The following is a 10,000-nucleotide window of genomic DNA, read 5'->3' as shown; positions in this document are numbered from 1 at the left end:
AGCTCTTTTCTTTTTTTTTTTTTTTTTTTTTTTTTGGGGGGGGGGGGGGGCTTTGTTTGTAGATTATAATTCAAGGTTACAATGCCCACCCCTGTCATCACGTAGTCAAGGCTTTTTGGCATCTGCCAATCCCAAATGTCTGTGTCAAGGTCGACCGTCATGTCGCGTCAACGGGTGAGGAGGAAAAAAAAAAAAAAGAACTGGCATATTATTATATCATTACATTGAAAATTATGAAAACTATTTTTTATTTTGTATGAAATCCTTTATAAGTTTTACGATGAACAAGAACGAAACTTTTGCCATCTACCTCTTCCTGGCGCAACATTTATAAAAATATTATTTTAAAAAAAATAATAACACAGCATTTATTTGGCACAATATCCACGTGCTCAAAGCGCTTTACAAGGGGTCCCAAGGCAACAGCAATATTAGACTTGAAAGACGAGACATGACGCCTGTCAGGCGATGTGACATTTTTTCCCAACAAAGACAACGAACGGCCATGTTCTCATTTTACACCTGAGTACGGTGAGAGAATGTGAGTAAAGAGCCTTTTCCAAGGACTCAACTCTGCGCCACTCAGAGCGGGTCTCGAAACCTGAACCTTCCGATCCGAAAGCGAGAGTCATACCACTTGATCCATCACAAAACAGGGAGGGGCACTTTTCTGTCGGCCACATACCCTCAATATTAATTAAAATTTATTTCTAATTTCATCAATTTTTGGAGTAAAAACATAGTTCTTGGTATCAAACCTATTGTAAATTCGACGCTGATCACGAATCTGACGTCAAAACAGCGAAAATCCGAAAAAAATTGTCCAAATTTTTATACTGCCACGCCCCTGATCGCCGATCGCCTCGAAAAGTATTAAGCAAAGCGGGCTTTGCGGGCGATCGACCGTACCTAGGTTTATCGGCCAGGTATTTGGCCACACACATTGCGTTTTCACCCCGGTTTGCCTGATCGTGGTTCGAACGCCTATCAAAACCGTGCGTGTATGGAGCCTTTAAAAAATAACGTCAAACTGCCAGTCCTACTTGTGTCAGGCTGTAGATAGTATGCAGATGACGTCACTCAGGCCTTTGTTATTGTTTTTGCCATCCGCGTTTGTGAGTTGTTCTCACTAAACTGTTTTAACAAGACTATAAAAGTTCATGGTTACACAGAGTTTGTGTGTTGGTCCGTTATACTTCCGGATGGCAATGTTGTGAACTCCTTGGCCAAGCGCATTCTATCTATATATAAACGATGGCTTCGATTGAACACGGAACGTGTGAGGCTAAACTTCTTCAACCTAGAAGTATGCGCTTGGCTAAGAAGCTCACAACATTGCCATCCGGAAGTAAAACGGACCAACACACAAAACTCTGTGTAACCATGAACGTATAGTCTGGATAATGCAGTTAAGAGAAATTGTTCATAAACGTGGATGGCAAAAAAACAATAACAAAGACCAGAGTGACGTTAAATTCTTTTTATCTATAACAAAATCAGTTAAAACGTTGATACCTCAGGTAATTCCAGAAAGACGGGTTAAAAAAGCAAACAATAAATTTATTTTCATGCATTCATTTTATGGCCGAGGTGTGAAAACTTTTATTATATCTATTCATTGATATAGATAGTTCGAAGATGACGTCACTGAGGTCTTTGTTATTGTTTTTTGCCATCCGCGTTTGTGATTAATGCGCACTGAACTGTATTAACCCGACTATAGATAGAATTCGCTTGGCCAAGGAGTTCACAACATTGCCATCCGGAAATATAACGGACCAACACACAAACTCTGTGTAACCATGAACTTTTATAGTCTAGTTAATACAGTTTAGTGAGAACAACTCACAAACGCGGATGGCAAAAACAATAACAAAGGCCTGAGTGACGTCATCTGCATACTATCTATAAAACGTTCATGGATACACACAGTTTTGTATGTTGGTCCGTTATACTTCCGGATGGCAATGTTATGAGCTTCTTGGCCAAGCGCATCTTATCTATAGATAGTATGCAGATGACGTCACTCAGGCCTTTGTTATTGTTTTTGCCATCCGCGTTTGTGAGTTGTTCTCACTAAACTGTATTAACCAGACTATAAAAGTTCATGGTTACACAGAGTTTGTGTGTTCGTCCGTTATACTTCCGGATGGCAATGTTGTGAACTCCTTGGCCAAGCGCATTCTATCTATACGTCCATGACATATTCCTCGTGTGTTCTTATCTGCAAGTCTGATGACCCAAATAGGATTCAATAGTCTGATGCCCAGCAACGAGCAGTTTGGTTCTAAACAAAGAAAATCGGTACTTTTTATTCTTCATGCTGGCTAGAATTTTTCATATGTCTTGTGATCAGAATGTGTAAAAGTCAAAACATGATCAGATTTATAATGTTTTTTTTTTCCTCTGGATACGCTTTTATGCTCGTCGGAGAAATGTTTCATAAGGGCGCCCGCCATTGTTCCGATAGTTTAGAGCCAGTTACTAAGTTACCATGCGTCATTTTAAAAAAATATTTTAAAAATTGAGCTTTATATAGCGCAATATCCACTAAATGTGCTCAAAGCGCTTTACAAGGGGTCCCTGGTCAACAGCAATATTTAACATGTAGAACGGGGCATGCCGCCTGTTAGGCGATATTACAATTTTTCGGACAAAGACAACGCTGTAAACGGCCAGGTACTTATTTTACACCCGAGTACGGTGAGAGAAAGTGGATAAAGAGCGTTTTCCAAGGACTCAACTATGCGCCGAGCGTGAGGCTTGAACCAAGGACCGTCCGATAAGAAAGCGAGTGTCATACCACAAGACCACATAGCCGCACAATTACGAGGGAAGTGACGTTACGACTGTTGAAGAGTATTGTCATAGGCTCAATGTTGTAAGGGAAATACTCTCAAACCAACTCAAAACATTGTTAAATCCAACAATGTTAAATCAAACCCCATAGTTATTTGTGTTCGGATACCAGACCGTTAACTCTCTCCTTACTGGCCATTCACAACCAATATACCTATATACAAAGATAGATTTATTTCACTCAAACACAACATCTGTTCTTGCTATAGATAGTATGCAGATGACGTCACTCAGGCTTTTGTTATTGTTTTTGCCATCCGCGTTTGTGAGTTGTTCTCACTCATCTGTATTAACCAGACTATAAAAGTTCATGGTTACACAGAGTTTGTGTGTTGGTCCGTTATACTTCCGGATGGCAATGTTGTGAACTCCTTGGCCAAGCGCATTCTATCTATACATATTTTGTCCTATTAACTTGTTCTTCAACACAATGCTAATATACTTTAACTATAGCTAACATTTTTGTTCAAATATTATGATTTACAAAAGAACTTAGAATGAGAAAAAATGTTGGCTGCATCGTAACGAATGTGACGATTTTCCTATGGGTGGTAAGGCGAGGGTTAAACCAGGACACGTCCCGTACTGATTGCCCAATCCAATAGACTATTGAATACCCAGTCACCAAGGCACTATGTTTGGGGGAACTTTGGAATGTTCGTCTTTTAAAGTGTTCAATGTAACATAAAGAACTGTAAAGGAAAAAGAAAGTAAACACCCCTTTTGAAAAGACGTGTAAATTCTTTACAAAGCTTATGTCATCATCATATTATTATTATCTATGTTGTGTGTTATTGCTTTACATAAAACTTTTCGATGTCAATGCTGTCATCAATTTATTACAACACATTGGGAAGGTGTGGTACATGGTGGTACATACGATATAATTTTAATCAACATCCTCCTTTTTTTTCCTCCTCTACATCCTCCTCTTCTTCATTCATCCTGTTTTGTTGATAAAGGGGAAATCCGAAACGTGCACATTATCTGTTTTCGTTTATTAAATTGAAACTTACATTCAACGTCACACTGTTATTTATGTCTGTGTCAAAGAGATAATAGTACAAACCCGTCAATCAGAATCTAGGGTTACAACTATTTTAAGAAAGCATTATAATAGTGGCCGAGTGGTTAAGGCATTGGACTGTGACCCGGGAGGTCCGGGGATCGAGTCCTGCTTCAGGCACTTTCGTTTTTTTTTTTCTTGGACACGATTATTAACCCTCAATTTGCTCACTTGGACAACATGGGTGGTTCCTGTTGACATCAGAGATCCTGTTTTATGGATTATCTATATATACCTTCCTGGAATGCTTAGGCCTTAGCAAACATCATTGCCCGACCCCACCCACTTCCCCCTCCCTTCTCAAAACAGCCAAAATGCACTTCGACGACCACCAAAAGAAAGTGAACAGTAGTGGTCAAGTGGCATAAAACATTTTTTATTGCCTGAACTTATGAATTCATCTTATTCCCTCAGGTCAACGTGTATAGATAGTATGCGCTTGGCTAAGAAGCTCACAAATATTACCATCCGGAAGTATAATGGACAAACACACAAAACTCTGTGTAACCCTGAACTTTTATTGTCTGGATAATATTGTTAACTGAAGATTACTTATAAAGGTGGGTGACAAAAAAAAAAAAACAATAACAAAGAACTGAGCGACGTCAACTTCGACTATCTATTGTCAAGTAATTTTTGGGACGTTTCGACGAATTAACGAAGGCTAAAGGTCAAAGCAATCAACAAATTAATGTGTAAAATCCCAAACTAACGCATTTTCCGTAAAATCTTGCACTGTCACGATGTAAAGGGAACGATCTATATTCATAATTTCGTCCAACCAAGTCATCGATCACGTGATTTGTTGCTGTGCAACGATTGGACATTTCTGAATGTATCTAAACACGCTGCTTTGTTTATGAAGGTTTTAAACATACCCATGAGTCATGCTGAGCAAAATGACCAATTGTAACGTTTGATATTTCTCAAACTGTGAACACTTTTCACTATGTGGGTCATTTTGAGCACACTTTGCAATGTGACCAATGACCTCGAGCACGTGGAAATGTAATTTAGATCGTGCCCATTTATCACATTCACGAAGTCACATTTTAGAATCACGAAAGAGAGATTAAGCGAAAAGAATTCTCCAATCACAAAATAATATTATCTCCATATTATAGTCCTTCTCTGCGATAGATAGATTATCGTTCTATCAAAAGGGTAACATGCAATTCCTATTGTGTGTTCACGCTATAGACACCGGGATACACTCCTGCTCCGTGGACTTAATGGCTTTGAAGGACTGCGGTTTTTAAAACTTTTAGTGTGTGTCAGTTCTGGTCCCCAACACACAACACACACGTGTGTTATTGTATCTAAGTAAACGTGTTACGACACACTATTTCTAATCGATAACTTTCCTTTTCTCTAATACATCCTACCTAACAATGAATTGCTTAACCGTGCTATTTTTGTTCTGTTTTGTTTTGGTTTGTTTTTTTTTTTTTTTTTTGGAACGAGTTAATATTTCATGACATTGTTTTCTAAGACAAAAAGACACGAAAAACTCAGAAGAAGGACATTTTTTATCTTTCTTTCAAAGCTGTCCTAGTATTCTTCGTATCTATTAATAGACGTGATGAGTTCCTAACCTTTAACAGTGATTTGAACTGGTCCACGCTTAATTTAAACATAAGCTTTATACTTCTTCTTCTTCTTCTTCTTCTTCTTCTTCTTCTTCTTCTTCTTATTATTATTATTATTATTATTATTATTATTTATTATTATTATTATTATTATTATTATTATTATTATTATTATATTATTATTATTGTTTTGCTAAAGGATAAAGTATATTTCTACATGTAATTAAAAAAATATCCACTAAATGTGCTCAAAGCGCTTTATAATGGGTCCCTCACCAACAACAACACGTAATAAAGAGAGATGACGCATGTAGGCGATAATACAATTTTTTCCCCCGACAGATACAACGCTATTAACGCCCAGGTACTCATTTTACACCTTAGTACGGTGAGAGAATGTGAGTAAAGAGTCTTTTCCAAAGACTCAACTATGCGCCGTGCGAGGCTCGAACCCAGGACCTTCCGATCCGAAAGCGAGTGTCATACCACAAGACCACATAGACGCACGCCAGGCTATGCTGCTAGAAACTCTTGCACTGTAAAAAGTAATGAACAAAACTGGATATCACGTGTTCAAAACAGAACAAAATTCCAAAGACGGAAAGTTTCGGGCTCAAAACAGTTCTTTATCCAAAAGCAAAAACAATAGGATTCAAAAGTCTGATGTCACGTCCGCCCAGCAACCAGCAGCTTGGTTCTAAATAAAGAAAATCGCTACTTATATATTCTTCATGCAGCCTAGAACTTTTTCACATGTCATGTGATCAGAATGTATACAAGTAAAAAAATGATCAAATTTATGTTTTTCTCCTCTGTATATACTTTTATGCTCGTCGGAGAAGTATTTCATAAGGGCGTCCACCATTGTTCTGGTAGTTTAGAACCAGTTACTAAGTTACTAAATGTCATTACGAGTGAAGTGACGTCACGACTGTTGAAGCCAATTAAAAAAATAAAAACATTCCTTAAAACCAGGTAGGCAGCACAGAAATATTTGGTACGTCCTTTCTGTAAGGAATAAGATCTGGTTTTTAAGCGATGAATTTATGTTTCTATTGTTTTGTTATAAGCTGAAGAAGGGATTGATTGAACCCGAAACGTTCTCTGTTTAGTATTTTGTTATTTTTTAGCTCTCTGATTACCATCTATTTTTAAAATTCCCCCCGAAAATTCACACCCACCCAGCACAAAAATAGACTTTTCTTACTCAAACAAAAAGTAACAAGTGAGCTCTACAACACAGTGTTTAGTGTTGACAGCTGTAATCAAAGAATTTCTTTAAATTTCGTGATGTGCAAGAGAAATCAGAATGAGAAAATTGTTGGCTACATCGTAACGAATGTGACGATTTTCCTAAGGGAGGTAAGGAAATGGTTTCAAGCTGTTACAGTCTACTTATTTGTTGTCAATATGTTTGAGCTGAGAATAGTATTATACGACACAACCCCTCGTGTCATTATTTTGCATGGATGAACTGTTGAAGTCCAAAATATGAAAATTTGCTTAAATATGTATAGATACTAGTATGCGCTTGGCTAAGAAACTCGCAACATTGCCTCCGGAATAATAGCGGAATAATAGCACATAACTATGTGTAACCTTGAACATTTATAGTCGGGTTGATACAGTTTAGTGAGAAATACTCATAAAAGTGGATGACAAAAAACAATGACAAAGACCTGAGTGACGTCAACTTCATTCTATCTATATTTTCGAAAAGAATAAATATAGCTTCTAAACTGAATCCTCCCCCCCCCCCCCCCCCTTACAAACAACGTGACTTCATAAAATCGATGCCTGTCTTGTTTCTTCGTTAAAGTTAATTAGGAATGATGGTGCGTGTCTCATCCCTTCTCTCATCTAGCTATATTATTAATCGTGATGTTTTTTTCAGTTTAATTAATGATCTGGTTCTACATTTCTCTCTCAATGTTTACAAACAAAAATATTAAATAATGTATCAAATGATAGCAAAAACAAAACAAAACAAGAAAATAATTGAGATTGGCAGAGCTATAATAACAAATGGGGAGCAGAAGTCGTGACGGCCCCTCTTTCTATCTCTTCCGGTTCCAAAATCAATGAAAGTGTGTAACTAGTCTTCAAAGGGGAGGGAGGGGGGGGGGGGCTTACAATGATAGATTGAATGATAATACGTCATAACTATTTTAGTAACGTGTTGTATAAGCAGATTCTTATGATTACGGGGCGTAAAAGAGGGAGGGTGGATGCTCTTTTTTTTGACGACGAGCATTTATTGAGGCTAGAAAATAAGAAACCATCACTCTGAAACCAGAAGATCAGTTGTACAACGTGTGTATCCAGTCTTCTGGAGGACTTGTTTCACACTTCCAATGAGGTTGGAACCAGTATTTTGACATCACACTTTTGTTCTCTATTTGTAAGAGTCGGAACAAATTCATAGCAGTCTAATATCAACAACAAAGAGCTGAGCGATGCCAACTGCATCATTAGTACGAGATATAGAGACTAGAGTGAATTTGAGCTTTTATGTAGCGCAACATTCACTAAACTCGCACATGGGCATTACAAGGGGTCTCATGCCAACATCAACACTTCCATTTAGGACGAGACAAGACGCCTGTTAGACGATATTACATTTTTTCCGACCGAGGCAACGCTGCTAACAGCCAGGTACTCATTTTTACACACGAGCATGATGAGTGAATGTGAATGAAAAGCATTTTTTTCAAGGACTCAACTATGCGCCGCTCGCTCAGAGCAGGATTCAAACCCTGGACCTTCCAGACGATTGTCATACGAAAAGACTACATAGTCGCACACACATATACTTGTCAATTTTATCTTTATATGTCAAATAGAGCAGTTTTACTCTGATTTTAACATTCTATGTCAAAATCTTTACAATGGAGATCGGCATAATATGGCAGATGCAGAATTCATTTTTTTTTTTTTGGTTCCCTCTCAAACCATAACTTAAAGAAATGTTGATCCATAAGTGCAAAGACGTGTGATTTGTTCAATGTTGAGTTTAAAAACAATCAATTGTATCAAAGGATTTTTACAAACCAGGATCCGGAGAGTTTATCCCGGGTTCTAGAGCACGATGCGAACAATAGCAATTGCTTGCTATCCTTTAGCGTGGACATGAGGATCAGAAGAAAAAAAGCTCAACATTACCGGGGATTGATCTCGGTCTCAATGGGTGTGAAGCGAGTGCTTTACCAACTGAGCTATCGGGACCCCAGTGCAACAGGTTCCTCCCCCCCCCCCCCCCCCCCCCCCCCAACATTGAAAAAACAAAACACGCATAATGTGTCGTAGTTAGGGCCCTTGTATTTATTGCTCATTCAATATAAAAGCACCATAGTGAAATCTTAAAACCGTGTTGCTATAATTATCAGCTGAAAACGGTAAGGGCTGCCTGAAGCCGGTGATCGTAAAATACTAACGAAAGAGTGAAAATGGAAAGGCTTCGTATGGGAACAAAACAGACAATAGACGTTTCGGGTACAAACCCTTCGTCAGCACAACAATACACAAATAAACGTGGAAAACAAATATTTGTTTTCCACGTTTATTTGTGTATTGTTGTGCTGACGAAGGGTTTGTACCCGATACGTCCATTGTCTGTTTTGTTCCCATACGAAGCCTTTCCATTTTCACTCTTTCGTTTGTAATTTACAGCTCTAATTCTTATATTTGTAAAAAAGATTTAAAAATCCAAAAACCATTACATTTTTGAAGGAGCTGTTTCTTCTATTCAAATCCTGTTTAGAGTCAAAATCATCATATTTAGAAGAGAGAAAAAAAACATTTCAAATTTAAGAAACAAAATTCGGGGTAATTAAATTACAAATTAATGCTATTCCAATGTGATAGATTTTATGCTTAAATTATCAATTTATTATTGTGTTTTATTTGCATTGTAAAGCGCCTCTGAGCACATTGTGGATCTAGGCGCTATATAAATTCATATATTCATTCATTCAAAATTCACTCTCGAATATCAAGACATTTATTTGAACACAAGTTATGAAAATTAGCCTACAAATTCAAGTATAATCTTCAGGTTCACTCCAACGTTGTGATTCGGCTGGATATTCATTTGTGTCAACAGATAGGAAACAACTCATGCGGAAAATTTCAGCACAAAGAAGGGGTAAAAAGAAATTTATTGATGTCAAGGTTCGGATCCTTTATTTTTTTGTTCTCATAAAATACGAATTCCATTATAAAGTCTCAGTAATATATTGGAAAACGTTAAAGTTGTAAGAAGGTATAAATTAAAAATTTGAAGGCTCTTGTAATACTTTTATGTTATAGGAAAACAATAATTTGATACTCCCTATCTGTATTTTTATGACAATTCCTAGTTTGTATAATATCCAGGCATTATTACGAGAGAATCTCCTTTTGTGCCATTCATGTTTGTTGTCACATTAATTATCAATAAACTGTATTAACCAGACTATAAACGTTCATGGTTAAACATAGTTTTGTG

At 37.4% G+C, this 10,000-nt stretch overlaps 1 protein-coding gene across 2 annotated transcripts in view; it reads right to left on the bottom strand.

Moving 5' to 3' along the window:
• Positions 1 to 10,000, bottom strand: part of LOC144959329 (neuronal acetylcholine receptor subunit alpha-7-like) — a 52,097-nt gene that overhangs the window by 41,003 nt on the left and 1,094 nt on the right. The gene's annotated exons all lie outside the window — the stretch shown is intronic.

This window comes from Berghia stephanieae, chromosome 13 (assembly GCF_034508935.2).
Source record: "Berghia stephanieae isolate SIO BIC M18660-M18661 chromosome 13, UCSD_Bste_1.3, whole genome shotgun sequence".
Taxonomy (NCBI): Eukaryota; Metazoa; Mollusca; class Gastropoda; order Nudibranchia; family Aeolidiidae; genus Berghia; species Berghia stephanieae.
The sequence above is the reverse complement of the archived record's forward strand: the minus strand, read 5'-3'. Positions and strand labels throughout refer to the sequence as shown.